Consider the following 17823-nt stretch of genomic DNA (forward strand, 5'->3'; position numbering starts at 1 on the left):
CCGTGGCAATGGACAATGCGAGTCACAAAAAGGGACCTAAGTTATGGCACCTTAGTAACGCAACACCACGAATGAGTGTCCTCTAGTTAAATCAGTGCTGGCAATGATGGTTGCATTTTTCAATTCGTATCTTCATTCATTGTTCAACAAGAGAAGCATTTTTTCCCCTTTTGTGAAACTCTGTAAGTAGGAGTGAGAATAAGTGATTGTGACTCTGAATTCATGTAATCCAGATCGATTTTGTCCATTGATTTTGATGTTTTCTCCAGCTTGCTGCCCCTCTGCCAACAGCAGACCTTCCAACAGCAGACTGAACCAGCTAGCCCACTCACCCTCTCACACACACACACACACACACACACACACACACACACACACACACACACACACACACACGCAGACACACACACACACACACACACACACACACACACACAGGATGCGGCCTTGTCTCAGTTCGCTTCCATTGATCAGCTCTCCTCTCCTCTGAGGGTTGCCGTGGAAACGAGCTGTGCGTTTCTATTCACGTGTTTTGAAGGACGCTCATTGAGACTGCATGGCTCTCACTTCTTCTCCTCTCCATTTGTTTCTCCCATTTCCTTCATCCCCTTCATTTCCTTACTCTATCTACTCTTTCTACTTTCTCATCTCAACTCATTGCTTTCTTTAAAGCAGGGATTTTCAAAGTCTGAAACTGTGGGCCTCCCCTCAGACAAAGCTTGGAAAAAGGCGACCCCCTTGCTCAATTCCTGGATGCCGAGCACCGGAGGAATGAGTCTGGAAGTAGCATGTTGGATGTGTGTGTGTGTGTGTGTGCGTGCGTGCGTGTGTGTGTGTGTGTGCGCGCGTGCGCGCGTGTGTGTTTGTGTAGCAGTTTCTGTGTTTGTGTGTGGGAGGAGAGCAAATACAAAGATGTAATATTGGTAATTTATTCCGCCTTCTATTTTTTTACTCTGATGTCTTTGTAACAGTTTTTTCAGGAATCTAAGCTCCCACGCTTTCCAGTAGTAGCCTGTTAAGCTGCACCAAAAACATCCATTCTGTGTGTGTGTGTGTGTGCGTGTGTGTGTGTGTGTGTGTGTGCGTGCGTGTGTGTGTGTGTGTGTGTTTGTTTATGTTTGTGTATGTGTGTGGCACCAAAATAACAAGCAGCAAACGTCCTCTTTAGTGTCTGCTATAATAGGCTAATAGGCTGCCGGTTCGTTTGTGTCCCTTGACGCTGAGAAAGCATTTGACCGGGTCAGTTGGGATTATTTGAATTATACTCTTAAAACATTCGGCTTTGGTAATTGGTTTCAGGACATCATCAAATTCATATATAAAGATCCTAAGTCAATGGTGGCTACTAACGGACTGAGGTCTGCCCCGTTTCAGATCAGTAGGGGGACGAAACAGGGCTGCCCCCTTTCCGCACTTTTATTTATTGTAGCTCTCGAACAGTTAGCAGAAACAATTCAAAACCAAAATGCTATCCAAGGAGTAAGATTAGGGCATCAGGAACACAAACTCCTCATTTTTGCAGACGACATACTACATTCCCCCCTTACTCAATATAGTTAATACATTCTCAGAAATCTCGGGTTACAAAGGGAACTGGAGTAAATTGGAAGTGATGCTGTTGTCAAAACATTGTAAAAAAAGAGATTTCCATGAATGGAGATTCCAATGGGTTCATAAAAACATGAAGTAGCTCGGCATATTGCTTAACCCTGGGCTCACGGATATGATAAAAGATAACTTTGATCCACTCTTGCTAAACATTCAGCTTCTCTTTAAAAACTGGAATAAACTCCTGATCTCCTTGTGGGGACGTGTCCAGGTTATAAAAATGGTTATCGCCCGCAAACTGATTTATCCTATTTGTATGTTGCCTTTGAACATCCCTGCAAACATTTCTAAATCATTGATAAAATGTTCACTGACTTCATATGGACGGGGAAAAGAGCTAGAATGAAACTTAGCAGAATGCAGGCCACATCACACAATGGAGGACTTAGACTTCCCAATATTCAGTTCTACCAGGAGAACATTCTGCAATCCTTTGAGAGTTTAAAGGACCAGTTATACTTACAGAATAATGACTTTAGGAGATATCTCCAACTCAGAGATGTTTATTTGGTGTTGGCAGACTTGGATCTAGACTCCCCCTACAATCGGAAATAGACGACCAAATTAAAACTGTATACAACTTGCCACATACAGCAAGTCTAATTTATAGCTATCTTCTATGCAAATACAGTATAGTGTAAGCACAGGAGGGCTGAAGACAGTATGGGGAAGGGACCTAGGAGTTACTTTTGATGACAACGAATGGAGTACATTAGTAGAGCAGATGCTTCTTCCTATGAGAGATGCCAGATCAAAACTCATTCAATATAAAATCTTCAAAATAATTTATTTCACTCCAGCAAGGCTACAGGTGATGGGCTTGATGCCATCCGGCCTATGCTGGAGATGCAATTCCAACCTAGGTGATATTGTGCATATGTTCTGCAATTGCCCATCTTTGGTCACTTTTTGGCAAAAGGTTATGGAGAAGATTAGCAATAGTTTGGGGACACGTATATCCATTAACCCTAGGTTATGCCCCCTGAACATTACACAAGATATTAAGGATGTGAGAGTTAAACATCTGAATTGGCTAAAAGTAGCCATTACTACTGCCTAAATGGTCGTATTAAGACACTGGAAGGAGGGCGAACCCCCAAATTACAAGAATGGCTTAACACACTTGCGGAAACAGCTTCATATGAGCATCTTATATATAAATTAAACAATAAATTGGACAGCTTTCTGGAAATCTGGGAACCGTTCCTGGCATATCGCAGGGAAACCAACACAGTATTTAACTTGAATTGGTGGTGTTTGTTCCTTTTTTCTTTCTCTTTTTCTTTTTTAATCAGAGTTTCAGCAATCTGCTATAGCTTAATGGTTTAGACAGGTGGTACGGTTTTGGGGTGGGTGGGGGGGTGGGTTATTACAAAATATTGTCTCCTGAATATTTCTGTCACAACCTTTACTCATAGACTGGTCTTGTACTGCACCCCCCTTTTTTTTCTTTCTTACTTATTTTATTTTACTGGAATTGTCTATTCCCAGTGATTTTGTTTAATTATTTTGTTGCAAATGTGCCTGAAACACACAGAATGTACTCAACAATGTTATTCCATTTTGTACACTTGTGTCAACATGGGGCTTGATCGATGTGACAGACGCTAAAGTCCGCTATGTGGAGAGAGGAGAGTACACTATGCCTGTCTGGCAGGCATATTCTGGCTTATGTGTGTGTGTGTGCGTGCGTGTGTGCATGAGTACACATGTGCACATGCGTGCATGTACTTTCATGTGTGAGAGGATATCTGAGTGTGGGTGCAGCATGTAAGCTTGAGTGAGTGCGTGTGGGTACACGGTTATATAGATAGTTCAATGCACTATCTATAGTATAAATTGACGATGACCGCTCCTATTGCTATGGCACTCTGTTCTTGTTTTTGTTTTGTTTTTTACCTTTTTCTTTCTCCCTTGTTTTGGAGTGCTTTGTACATTTTGTCAATACCTATGGTCTGGGTTGTTGTGCCCCGATTGCTTGATTAATAAAGGAAACAATAAAAAAAACTATGATTCTATTAAAATAAATGTTTGTGTGTGTGTGTGTGTGTGTGTGGCACCAAAATAACAAGCAGCAAATGTCCTCTTTAGTGCTATAATAGGTTAATAGGCTATAGGCTGCCGGTTCGTTTGTGCTTTTCATGTCCTTAAAGCCTCCTTCCAGTGCATTTTGTAATTTTAAGATATTTCATAATGTTTCTGAGTCATGTCCTGACATTGTTAATTAGCCACATTGTTTGCCAAATATTTTTTGACAAATAAAAAAAATGTGTGCTCAAGTTCAAAAGGTTAAAGCAGCTACGAGCAACTTTTTCGATTGTTATTAAACAGTATAAATTTAATATCAATGCATCACATCTTACCTCTAATAGTCGACGATACCAACGCAGAGTAGTCTCGCTTGAACCCCGAGTGAATCGGCCAGTGTTAGTGTGTCTGTAGCCAGGGCAGATCAGGAATTGAAATGAAACGGTTTGCAGCAGCCACTTCGGCCATAACCACAAAATAACTTCCAAAAAACCTGTTAGAATATAACGAGAGATGTTCCCGCGAGTATGCGTGGCGTTCACATTGTTTATGTTATGTTGCTAGGCAGCGCAAACGGCGTAAAAAGGCAGCTGCGTTTCACTTCCTCGTTTCACTTCCGCGTTTCACTTCCGGGTTACCCGGTCCGGTCGCTCTAGAGAGCCCCCTGTTGGCGTGAGTTTAGACAGACTATAGACTTAATAATCACCTAAGGGAGCAATCTCAGATACACACGGCTTTGGTCTCGTCGACTATTAGAGGTAAGATGTGATGCATTGATATTAAATTTATACTGTTTAATAACAATCGAAAAAGTTGCTCGTAGCTGCTTTAAGTCAGTTGCTAAAATGGAATGATGATGTATGACTCAATGGAACGTTATAACAAGATTCAAGATTCAAGATTCAAGATTTATTAAGTGTCCCAAAAGGGCAAATTGGATTGCAAGAAGCGTAGTACAAAGTACATACATAAAAACAGATAAGACAAAAGGACATTATAAAAACAGTCTAGAGCAGCAGTTTAAAGTGCAACACAACAGTTAAAGTGCAAATGACAACAGTAGCAACGATCTAAAGTGCACAGTTAGAGATATAAAGTGCATGGTAGCAAAGTGCAGTGTGGCGAGTGACTGCCTTCACTCTCAGCAGCATATTTATATCACAAGAAAGAGCTACAATGTATCATTGTATTAACGCACAAAGGAAAACCACGGTCCAGACCAAAGGGCAGACAAAGTATATAATACAGATATACTGTACTGTACCCCTAAGAATAAATAAAGATAAAAGATAAAACATAAAAAATAAAGGATAAAAGAATAAAAGGATAACATAAATAAAATAACAGCAACGGCAGATGGGGAGACATTACATTTGTACCCCACCAGCGTTCATTGCTCTGATAGAGACAGGCACAAAGGAATTTCTGTATCTGTTCTTTTTAACTATGGGGGCACGAAGGCGGAGCCCGGAAGGAAGCAGCTCATATTCGAACCTTAGAGGGTGGGCATCATCTAATCGGATGGACACAGCTTTTTTCAGCACCTGATTGTTACAGATCTGGTCCAGGCTTCTGAACTGGGTTCCGGCTATTTTTGAAGCCACCTTCACTATATTCCCCAGGGAGTTCTTGTCTTTTGCACAAAGATTACCATACCAGCAGATTATGGAAAATGAAATGACAGACTCCACAAAAGCACTATAGAACATTTTCATCAGAGTTTTGTCGACCTGAAATTTGGCCAGCTTCCGAAGGCAGAAAAGGCGTAACGTAGTTCTACGTATGACAATTCGATTCTGAGTGAGGAAAAGCTGGCTGCTGGCTGCAGCCATGTTCGCCGGGCTTAAAACGCCACTGAGTGGCCAAAACATTAGCTTGTCAACGATTTCAAGTCACGCACTTTCCTATGGGGGCATCAGTTTTTAAATCCGTTGGCCGGTTGTTGAGATCTCAGCAATAACGCGGCTATTCCTTACAGCTAAGCTACGGAGGAATACTGTTTCCAATGTAACTTGCATTGTTTTTCCGGGTGGCTTGCCTTAGTGTAGAGCACAGAATCAGATGATGTGCAGCAGGCGCTCATAGAACGTTGAGAACGTTTCAAATAAGGTTTAACGCCAACCGTTAAACAGGTATAGTAGAAAAGCTGACTGGCTTTAAATGTCCTTAAACCACATGGAACATCTTTAATATTTTTAACTCATTCCCCGCCATTGGCGTATTTGAACGTAATTTAAGAGACAACGCTTCCCCGCCATTGACGTCTATAGATGTCTATAGTACGTCTATCCGTCCGTGTCCGTATGGACGGACGGATGGAGAACCCGAATCCATAATGCCTCCGGCCTGGCTATCGCCGGCGGAGGCATAAAAATATAGCTGGTTGAAAATGGGCGAAGTGGCTCATTAAGCACGGACGTTTTTTTGGGACAGTGAATGTTGCTGGTTGCTTTAAGTGGGGTTCCCTCCCAGCTGCTGACAGACAGAGAGCCCAGTGTTAGAGACTCAGAGACTCCCACTGTCCCAACACAGATGGACAGGAAGAAACCCTGGATCAAGTCTGGCCTCGCACCTGCTATACACACACACACACACTCTCTCTCTCTCTAACTAATTACCCACATTAATGATAGGTGTGTGATGATACATTGATACATCATCAATACCTATCATGTATGCAAAGTGTTTGTTTATTTATGTATGTCTTTAATTATTATTATTAATAATAATAATAATGATGAATTTAATTTATATAGCACACTTTAAAATACAATGAAATCTCAAGGTGCTTATTTATTTATTTGTTTATTTATTATGTAATCAAGTGCTGTTATCTTTGACACAAAGTACTATGGATACAGGTTATTTATTTATTTGACAAATGGAGGCATTTAAAATACATCAGATAATTCTCCAGGCATCCAGGTAGTAATGGGATCCTTTATTAGCCCTATATATTGACAATAATGAGTGTGTTAAACTGTACAGGTGGAGGTTACAGGTGTAGCCTCAGCAAGTGGGACATCCAGTTAGAATGAGGAGGACTCAGAGGAACTAATGCCAAGGGTTTTTATTTTAAATCCCTTGATTGGTGATGGAGAATCATGTAGTCAGATGATTTGCCTAAAAGACAAACAAGGCATTAACAAAGGATTCAATCAAACAAGGGAAAAAAAATTAAACTGTAAAGTAATGTAATAAATCTAATTCAAATCAAATAATCAATATACAAAGGAAATAACAGTAACTATAACAAACTAACACTTACTTTTAACGATGCATCTGTACATGGACAATCAAATAGGGATTGGGAAGAAAAGGCCCAACAAGCAGCCTTCTCTCAACAGCATACATGGCAAACTGAGCCTGGCCTAATCCGTCTCCTCTTATACAATGGTGTGGCTGGTTAGAGTGCATCTAGGGCCTGCACCCCCTGAGAAGAGGAATAGGCTTTTGCACAATGAGACAATACAAGAATACCCCCCGTCACAAAACAAAAAACAAACCAACAAAACCGGTGCAACCAAATCATGTGCTGTACGCACAACTGAAAAAGTTGGACGTACCGGTTGCACCAGTGGGAAAGTTAGTCGTGAACCCTATATCTGAGTTTAAGGTAGATAAATAGATACAAAGGATTATGGATGCTGTGGATGTTTGTTTCATTTCGGGGGGGAGGGGGGGGCTACCAGTGTGACTGTCAGCCGGACAATGCTGTCTAAATGTGGTTAACATTATGCCCAGTGCAGGGACAGTCTGGACTGGAGGATGGAGCGATCCAGAGACACATAGCGATGTTTGCAAATAGCGACTTTTGAAATGCGTTTCAACAATCCAATCCAGTGGTTCTTTGCATCTTTGTAACTGTTATTGAAACGTGACCAACACATTTGTCTGGTCAAACAAATCCTTTCTGGACATCAGACCCAGTGAAAACCCTGTGATGTTAACAGGATGGATACATCTCCCCATTATAAACCAACCCAATCGCCAGAATAAAATGTTGGCATTTCACACTAATGAAAACCAGGATATATCAATGTAAATTTTAATATAATATCCTATAGTCTAAGCCTACTATAATTTTATTGCTTTTTGGGGGGGGAGGGCTGCATTCTGTTGCTTTATATTTAAAAAAAAATCCCACCCTTTCTCCAATGTTAACTAATCGAACAAGCTTTTAAATCTTTATTACCGGTATATACAATACATATAGGCTAATACAGGTTATAAGCACGATACATGCCGCTCACTCTTGGCTGTATGCCAAACTCAATTAAATAATGTTAATGTTGCCTTGTTATCTGCAAATGGTTCTCTTCACAGTTGGGTTTGGGTTTGGCCATGGTTAGGTGTAGCGGTGCCTGGCGGAGATCTGCTAGCCTGGTAAACCAGCCGGTCACGTGAACTCACATTTCATTTGGTTCTGTGGGACTCTACTGAGTGCACTTTTCTGGTATTCATATTTCAGTTGATTTTTGTGAGTTGATATAGATATAACTGATTGTGCCTTATAAGATGTGTCATATCGATCGCAGGCCCCTGAATAGAATCAAAATCGTATCGTGGCAGTCTTTGTGATATCAGCCAATATCGTATTGTCGTCCGGAGAATCGATACAATAATGGTATGGTGATGAAGAGTGAGCTCACAGTGAGCTGAAAGAGATGGTAGGCACTCTCTCCTTTGTCTGTCAGAAAGAGGAATGACTACAAAGCCTCCACAGGATCCTATCTCTGCTTAATGAGCGGCGCCGAACATCATCGCATCCCCCCCTCCCCCTCTCAGTCAACCCAATCTAACGCTGCATCAAAGTGTGATCTCTCATCTCCTCTGGTGCTACTCACTTCAAAGCCGGGCTGGAAGAGTCAGCAGCCGCATAGTAATCAGGGGATCAGGCTTTTAGTATTCACACTACACACACACACATACACGCACGCACACGCACACGCACGCATGTGCACACACGCACACTTTCACAATAAAATCTGTCACAGATTAGTGATGGTGAAATGTGAATCTGGGTTAGCTGGATGTTTGGGGCTCATTAGCCCAGCCTGATGCCACTCAGTGACTTCACAGACTGCACCACTTGTCACGAGTCATGACCATCGACCGTCTCAAAAGATAGACAGAGTCAGCGTGAGGCCACCCATTGGTTTTTAGACTCCATCTTTGAAGCTTAGAGTATGGGAGTGTGGCCGTCGCAATCTTGCGTCGTTCTTGCACAGCTCGCGGGCGAGATGGCACGAGACCAGGGGTTTCCCAGAGCCACAGCTCCGCCTGCTATTGGTCCGTGATCGGCAACCTGCACAATCACTGGACAGGCAACCTGTCAATCACCCCCAAAACAAAGTATTTTCTATAAAAGTGAGTTATATAAAAATTCACCTTTCATTTGTCATGAAAGGTGAAATTAGCTATAGAGACCAAAACCATGTGTTTTGAACCAGGCTGTAAACATGTATAATCCTGTTGCAAAGTCTGGCATTTTAACATGGGGGTGAATGGGGAATGACTCCCTTTTGGAACCAGCCTCACGTGGCCTTTTGAGGAACTAGTGTTCAATATCACTTCCACGGCTTCCTCCGTCAAAGGCTGAGCTAGCCGCCTGGTCATGAGCCCTCTGCGTCTGAGACTGACATACAAGCTGTCCTTTAGCATCGCCGTCATTAGACACTCAGAGCAGCTGCTCCCGCCCTCCATTCAGGCATATTGTTGGTGTGGTCCTCGCTAATGAATGCTTCATTAAATAGAGCTAAAAGCAATGTGATCTTCACATTACAGATTATAATTTTTTGCACACAGTAATATCAAGGGCAAACGGATACAAGTGTGTGAACCGATTGTGCAGGAAAGAGACAAGAAACCCTAATGCGCTTATGCGAGGTCTCTAACCTAAGAAATTAAACCAATATGAACAACAATTACATCAAAAACATACAATATAAACAAAAACAAGAGAAAACAAACAACAACTAGAACGACCGCACCGCGGATTTATGCCTCCACCATTAGTTTATTCTTGAGTCCAAATCGCCATTTGAGGCAAATTGGAAGAAATTCCGTCAAGGCACTCCTGAGATGTTGCGTTACAGAGCTTGGAAATTGGGTGTGTGAGGTCACAGTGACCTTGAACTTTGACCTTTAACCATCAAAATCTAATCAGTTCATCCTTGAGTCCAAGTCGATGTTTGAGGCAAATTTGATGAAACTCCGTCAAGGCATTCCTGAGATATCGCGTTAACAAGCTTGAAAATGGCGTTTGAGAGGTCACAGTGACCTTGACCTTTGAACACCAAAATCTAATCAGATCATCCTTGAGTCTAAGTCGATGTTTAAGGCAAATTTGATGAAATTCCGTCAAGGCGTTCCTCAGATATCGCGTTAACGAACATCGGACGGACGGACGGACATACGTACGGACGGACGGACAACCCGGATTCATTCCCCCGGCCTGGCTATCGCCGGCGGAGGCATGAAAAGAAATAAAATCAAAGCAAGTAAAACTTTGCAAGGTGTTTAAAAGGCAATGTGAGGTGTAGTGATTAGATTTTGATTTGATTGAGTATGTAATGTGCGAGGGCATGCCCCAATAGAGAGGTTCTGATATTGGATTCATAAGAGACTAGTCGCTCTATCTTCCAACAGGCGCTATCCCCTAATAGCGTTTGCGCGTGCCTTAAGGCAGGGAAGATAGCATTCCGCCTTGCCAGGTGTTCTGCCGAGTTTTGCTCCCCCGCCAATCAGCCAAAAAAAGCATCCCCACCTCACGGGAACTTACTTGTAATCATTTATACAGAAATGTAACTGTTTAAAAGTGATATAATTGTCTGGTAGACGTGACCTCCCTGATTTCTATGTTAAAACAGCCCCGAAATATGTTGGGGATGCAATTCTCGGCCGGGATGCGGAAAGGTTCATGGCAGGTGTCGCAAGCGCAAATTAGAGCCGTGCCAAAATCATCTGCGCCCCAAAATGCCTGCGCAAACGGGATTTGGGCGGTCTTAACTACCAGAATTATTCACAGGCGTGGCCAGGCAAGGCTGGGCATTACGTCAATCAAAACCAATCAGATTCCCGTCTCGCAATGGTTTGTTTGCGCAAGGTATGCAATATGCTGTAATTATCTCCATGCGTAATAGAGTGTACTCACTCGTGCGAGGATAGAGAGAGCTTATTGACAGATCGTCTGTGGTGCCAACGAACCTCCGGCTTATGAAGGTAAATAGCCTATGTCCATTGTCCAACAAGTTTTCTCAATTCATTTCCCTCTTTGCGATGTGATAAACGTTTCTCAGTGAGTTATAGTTGATTACCTCACTGAATTATCTGCTAATACCCAATTTTAGCAGCATAATTTGATGTATTGGCATGGCAAGGCTGTGCGTAATGACATATCCAAAAGGAATTCCACTTTCCACTGCGCAAATACCTCTGCGCTGGGAGCGCAACGGTAATCTCCGTGCAGTGCACCCAGTGCAGAGAGGTATTTGCGCGTAAGAGGTCCTTTTCAAAGCTCTTAGCGCAAAGTAATTGCGCGCTGCTGACGATAGCATAATGCCACCTATCACACATTTTAGCGCTGAAACACCTGCTTTGGCTTGTGGCAGCCAATGCCCAGTACAGTTATCACAGGCATGCGCTTGTGTCCGCCCCCAATTTGCATTGCGCACGGCGTTAAACGAGCGCAAACGCTAAATTAGCGCTTTTGGGAAGATAGAGCCCTAGACATCTCGCACACTATGCACGCTCGATTCCTTGCCCGCCCTGGACCTGCAGCTCGCATACACAGCTCGCCAGCTGCGCGGCCTCGCCCACAGCTCGGCTGCTGCATGGCGTCGCCTGCTCTATTGGCACCAATGCACAGTTGCTCAAGTGACATCACTGATGACATCACTTATGACATGATCAGTGATTTATGACATCACTGATGACATCATCAGTGGGACAAAAATGTTAACAGAGAACAGAGAAACAGCTAACAGAGCCCACATTTCCAAATGTATAGACCAAATCAGCAGGGATGTTTACATTTACTTCCGGTTACCCTTGGTTCCGGTTACCCCCACACATCATAATGGCGGTGAACGGCACAAACTGACGTGTTGAAGACAAAAACAGACAAAGAAGACAAAAATGGTTCGTTCGTGTTGTGTTGTTGGGTTTCCAGTGACCATAAAGAGCGGGTCAAGATTTGGATTATTCATAATTCCCTCTGCAAAGGGCAAACATGTGCAAAGAGAATCCCTCTGGATTCGGCGGCACAGGCTTACTACAGCTACAACATCCGGGTTCCGAGCTGTATCCGAGTGGCACAGACAACATGGCGTCAGTAGCTCTGTCTGTAACGTTAACGAGTCTGCAAAAAAACAGCGAGTTTGACAGTTGTAAACAAACGTTATTAGCTAGCTAACACTACATAAAACAAACAGAAGAAAGGCTAGATACGTCGGACAAGCATGTTTACCAACCGTTTGAACATTTAAATTGAAAGTAGTCGGCCGAAAACGAGAGGGTTTGACAGCATTTATTTGACAACAACACGCAAATTTAAACCTGCCGCCTTCCCGAAGTGGTACCCGGAAGTAAATGTTGTTTACATGGTGACGTCACGGTGATTTGGTCTATATAGATAGATAGATAGATAGATAGATGTAGATGATGCATGTTTGGCTATGTTGATATATTGATTCCATAGTATGGCTTCAAGAGTACGGAAGGAATGAGTCTGGAAGACCTGGATGCTGACACTTCCAGTTCCTTCGTCTAAAAGTCAATGGGATTCTTTTCTGCAGATTTTGGTTAAATGCTTGAAATAAGGTCTGTGGTTAACAAAGGTTTAAGAAACAGCAAACTTTGTGTTCAGCAAGATAATCTTCACAAAGCAGGACCACTTTTATGAGTGTTTTTTTAACACAATTTTCAGAAAACGCTTCAAATGAAGACAGAATTCCATTGACTATAAGACGAAGGAACCGGAACTAGCATGACTAGCTGAGTTGGCCTACAAAAATAGGTCCTCCCTGTGCTACTATTGTTGAGGATGAATACTGTCAAGGTGTAGGCCTACTGGTAAAAGGCAGGAAGAAAAAAGCAGGTAGATTTTAAGCTGTAATTGGTGTTTTGACTAAAATAAACAGGATTTAGTTGGGAAAAGAAAGACTTAATAATAATCATTCAATCAATCAATCAATCAAATCAATAAGTAGTGCTTACTGTGGAGGTGCAGCCCAGTCATCCAGCCCTCTGAGCTGATCACAGTGAACCAGCAGCTCTCAGGTGTGTGTTCATATAATGAAGACAAACACACAGGCTATGTGTGTGTGTGTGTGTGTGTGTGTGTGTGTGTGCGTGCGCGCGTGCGTGCGTGTTGGTTCAGGACTATTGTTGGAGAGAGCAGGTGTGGTGCTAGCTATTGATAGGTGTGTGTGTGTGTGTGTGTGTGTGTGTGTGTGTGTGTGTGTGTGTGTGTGTGTTCAGGTGCCAGCATGTGTGTGGAAGCTTATACAACTCACTGTTTTATACATGCAGGTCCTGCTTTTTACTAGCCTGGTAAACCAGCCGGTCATGTGAACTCACATTTCATTTCGTTCTACCACACCGTCTGGCCTCAAGCTTTCATCCAGTGTTTGCAGTGGGCGGAAGTTGGGCGGTGTACTTGCCTTGACAGACAACACCTTCAGCCAAACAGCGTTGGATCCAGTCAAACCCAAATCCACTCACGAGAACGGCAAAAATAACTCCGCTGTTGCATACTCTGTACTTGTTTAATTGTTGTTATTGAGTCTATTTTTGCAATAACTGCACTTTGTCTGTTTAAACTCGACGAACATTGACGTTACTCCTCGAGGCAGACAAGCACAGAGGGCAGCCATTATTGTTTTCCCAGCTGCATTCCTGATTGGCCGGTTACGATGTCAACTACGAGGCGTGTCACTGATTGGATCGTACGCTTTGCAGTTTCTGCAAATGCCCTCCCAGGGCTTGAAACCAGATGGTCTGGTAGAACAAAATGAAATGTGAGTTCACATGACCGGCTGGTTTACCAGGCTAGCTTTTTAAAGGAACATGCCAACGTTTTGGGGAGAGTCACCTATTTGCTATATCCCAGATAAGACAATAAGAAAGATGCGGTGCTCTTCTCTGTGCGTGCACGCCCTTCCTGCTAGTTAGCTTAGCACAATGACTGGTAGTCTGCGGAAGGGGCTAGCCTACCCTTGTTAAGTCACCAAATACACATTCCAACAGTACGTGCCAAAACGCTCCTGTGTCGATGTTGTGACTCGTGCATTCACCACCAATAATCACCAATAATGTGAAAATTATGAGACATTGTAATTTTCTAAGCAAATAGATAGCTGGAACTACTTTCCCAATAAAACTGGAAGTTCCAGCTATGTATTTTACTTTGTGTGTGTAGGTTTGTGTGTGTGTGTGTGTGTGTGTGTGTGTGTGCATGTGTATGTGTGTGCATGTGTGCCGCTGTTCCCAGAAGCCGATCTCTATTGAAACTGTGCTGCAGACCAACATGTGACCTCGATCCACACACAAACAGCCGTATGGGTGTGTGTGTGTGTGTGTGTGTCAATCCAGCCTTGTTCCATCAGCACATTATGTTTTTCGTCTAGCTCAAACCCACTGACCACAAGGCTATCTCACAGCGCGCACACACACACACACACAAACATCACAGTTAGTTTCCATGGAAACGGCCCAGTGGCTCTGTTAGGTATAATTAATGCCTTTTCCCTCCTGCATATCAGAAGGGCTGCCGTTAGCACAACGCTGTCAGTGCGTCAGTGTTGAGAGCAAGGCACCGACATGCCCGGGTGAGGGTTCAATTCCCTCTCGCTCAGCTGGGAGAGGAAGGCATTACATTTATCGTGATTTGAGTTGTTGTTTTTTTGCTCATTTGATCAATTTTCCATCCATCACTATCAAAGATATTTGTATGTTTTATTATGTCTCTATGAATTGTTTTTCATAGAGACATGTTTTTATGTCTCAATGAAAATCTGAGTAACAGTCAATCACAACAATTACAAACCAACTTCACTGGCTGCAAAAATAATTCCGATTGTATAGAAGTCTATGGGAAAGTGACCCTACTTATCACTTGATTTATGGCCTCAGTAAACACTTTCTAATGAGTTTATGTCTCAATCACTAGTTTCAAGTCTTCTTCAATACAGCATGATGTTCATTTAGTAAATTATGGTCCCATTTAGACTCAAATAGAGACACTGCATGAAATAGGCCACCCCCATCATTGGGGAAAGCTCTCCATTCACCTCCATACACCAACATAATTGTCCTTGAATTATGGCTAAAAGTTGTTGTGTGGTGGGCTGCACAGACAAGAAAGGTAAAAAAAAAAAATCACACATTAAAGTTTTTTTGCATTCCCGAGAAAAACAAGGAAGCCGTCGAGAAGAAACATTTTGATCTTTCTAGGCTGCAAGGAGAGAGGACTGAGCCAGTTCCTCTCTATCCAACTTATTTTTGAATGCCCCGCTGTAAAATTATTATGGGTGCAAGGTCCGGTCTAGAACGTGACTGATTGTTGCAGCTGGTTAACGTAGCCTACTTGGCCGAGGGTCTGCCTGCGGCGCTCGTACTGCTGAGGCGATTTCCTCATCAAACTCAGTGAAGAAAGTTGCTTGTCACAAAGAAATAACACTCGTTTGCCGACTTATTTGAGGGAATGTAATAATGTTATCTATCACATCCGCTAACCTGTTGCTCTTTTCAACTCGGGATATTTATCAGCTAGATGTTTTGCCAAACTGGACGTGATTGGCTCCCTTTGTCTGCAGCTTTGAAACATCGTTTACAGATGCAGTCAGCAACGTAATGGGGGGGAGGGGATTGGGAGGATTACACCATATTTCACGTAACGCATCATGGCAGCTAGAAATAAGGTGGATAAAACAGATGAGTTGTCATTGTATTACTATTGTCAATAAAAACAACAACAACAACAACAGATGAGTTGCATTCATGTGTGATGGCTCTCAGGATATTTTTCTCTGTATTGACTGCCAGTAGGCTACAGGGTGCAAGTAATGCGAAATCTCACTGATTTGTTATCTAACATAATAATTACACACAGTAGAGTAGCCTATAAATTTGAATTCTATTTGAATATTTCTGCATATGGGGTCCATAAAAAGGCTTGTACATAATTTGGGTATGACTGGAAATATGAGACTCTTGTGGATTCAATGAGCCAACTTGTATTCATGTGTGATGATGTGTTGTAGTGAGATCATTTTTCGAAACTTCACCTCACTGTAGAAAATTACATATTTTTTTTAGTTACTACATTGTGTCTTACATGTTTCTGTAGTATGTGTGTTGAGCCTGTACTTTAGCAATAAGATCATTCAAAACTTTGGTCTTTATTGCCAATAGTAAATTTGTACATATAAAATTGGAAGGAGGTGCACTTCAAGTGTGGTCACCCAGGGGCACCACACTGTATTAATCCAGGCCTGACTGTATGTCACTTTTTTATTGTAGAAATAATTATGAGGGGTGCCCTTTTTTCACTTGAGCACCTATCCCGCAAAATGGCTGTTGTGTAACTTTGTCCATTGTTTTAACCACTTTTGCGGTAAAATGTTTTTATTAGGGCTGTCAGCGTTAACGCGTTAATCACGATGCGATTAAGGGCCCACCATAACGTGTTATTTTTTTTAATCGCGTTAATCGCATGCCGCTATTTTGTCCCTTCGTCACACCCGTACTTGTAGTCAAGACGTTCGGTTGTCTCCTGCTTGTGCAGGCAGGCATGGAAGAGAACGACAGCAATATGCTTCTAAATGGCTCGTTTTACTTAAAAAAAACTCCCCAAGTGGCACAGTGGACAAGTCAAGAGCCGTAGTTTGCACCTTGTGTAAAATGGAATTAAAATATCACCGAAGTACATCGAGTTTGAGGCGAGCGATCACCTAAAAGTAGCTAGCGGCCAGCTAGCAGCCAGCTATAGTAGCTAGCGCGAGACTCATCACTCTTTCTTCCTTCAGAGTCTCGGATGCGCGGGTCCTCTAACCACTGGGAGGTCGGCTCCAATGGCTTCACGCGATATACACGTTATCAATACACAGTTTCCAATACCGAGCCATTATTCACATGGAAGTGCCAAAGTTTTTAGCTCAGACCATTGACATATACACAGCCTTCTTCGGCTGTGTCATTTTGGGTTTCGACTGCTCCACAGCGCCGCCGGCGGAAGTATCGGTTCTAGATATATTTTGTAGACATTGTTACCTCCGGTCTACATTCCACTTCTATTGAATTGAAAATAAATCTAAAATTCAAGATCACAAAGTACATTTAATTGCATTCATTTGATTCCCAATCATGACACACTGGTAAGAATGATTAATATCTAATTAAAAATGCTTTGAAATGCAAAATAATGGCATTTTAAACATGCGATACAAAGATGCGATTAATCGCGATTAACTAGATTAATCGCGATTAATAAAATTAATCGTTTGACAGCCCTAGTTTTTATACAAACAACCATTCTCTCTAGCTTGGAAGCAGTGTTTCCCATACATAAAGGAATTTGTGGCGGGCCGCCACAATAATATTTGGACCGCCACAATAAGATGTTGACCCAAAAACATACAGTGCACCTGAACGCAACATGCAAGATACCCGCTGAATAAGTGTCCAATAAATGTTCATGTTATTCTGGCCAATACTTCTGTTATAGCATTTCAGTCTGGAATATGGAATATCTTTCAATAATCTATGATTTAGCTGCTATATTGTCAAATACCGCCATCTGCTCGCTACCCAGGCACTTATGTATGTACTTAACCCAACTAACTTAACCTAACTAACTATCCGGTGTGCACAACACTGTCAGCCTAAACTCCGGCTGACACCCCAAAAACCTACAATCCGCTACAGAAAAATTTATATTGTTTGTTTATTAACTGGCCCCTCGCCTTCTATCATTTCACGAAAGTGGCAAAGCAAGTTGAGTATCCCTGACCTATAGGGAGAAATTTAGTTTGTCATTGTAAACCCACAGCACAGTAATGATGACATGTTCTTCATAGATCTAGCCTTTTAATTTTGCTCTTAAGCTTTCTCAAAGTACACCAAATTCATGCATTTTACTTTAAAATCACGCGGGGGGCGCACGCCCCCGCACCCCCCTAGGGG

At 42.4% G+C, this 17823-nt stretch overlaps 1 protein-coding gene across 1 annotated transcript in view; it reads right to left on the bottom strand.

Moving 5' to 3' along the window:
- Positions 1-17823, bottom strand: part of syt16 (synaptotagmin XVI) — a 67018-nt gene that overhangs the window by 37454 nt on the left and 11741 nt on the right. The gene's annotated exons all lie outside the window — the stretch shown is intronic.

Source organism: Poromitra crassiceps, assembly GCF_964638095.1.
Source record: "Poromitra crassiceps genome assembly, chromosome: 3".
Taxonomy (NCBI): domain Eukaryota; kingdom Metazoa; phylum Chordata; class Actinopteri; order Beryciformes; family Melamphaidae; genus Poromitra; species Poromitra crassiceps.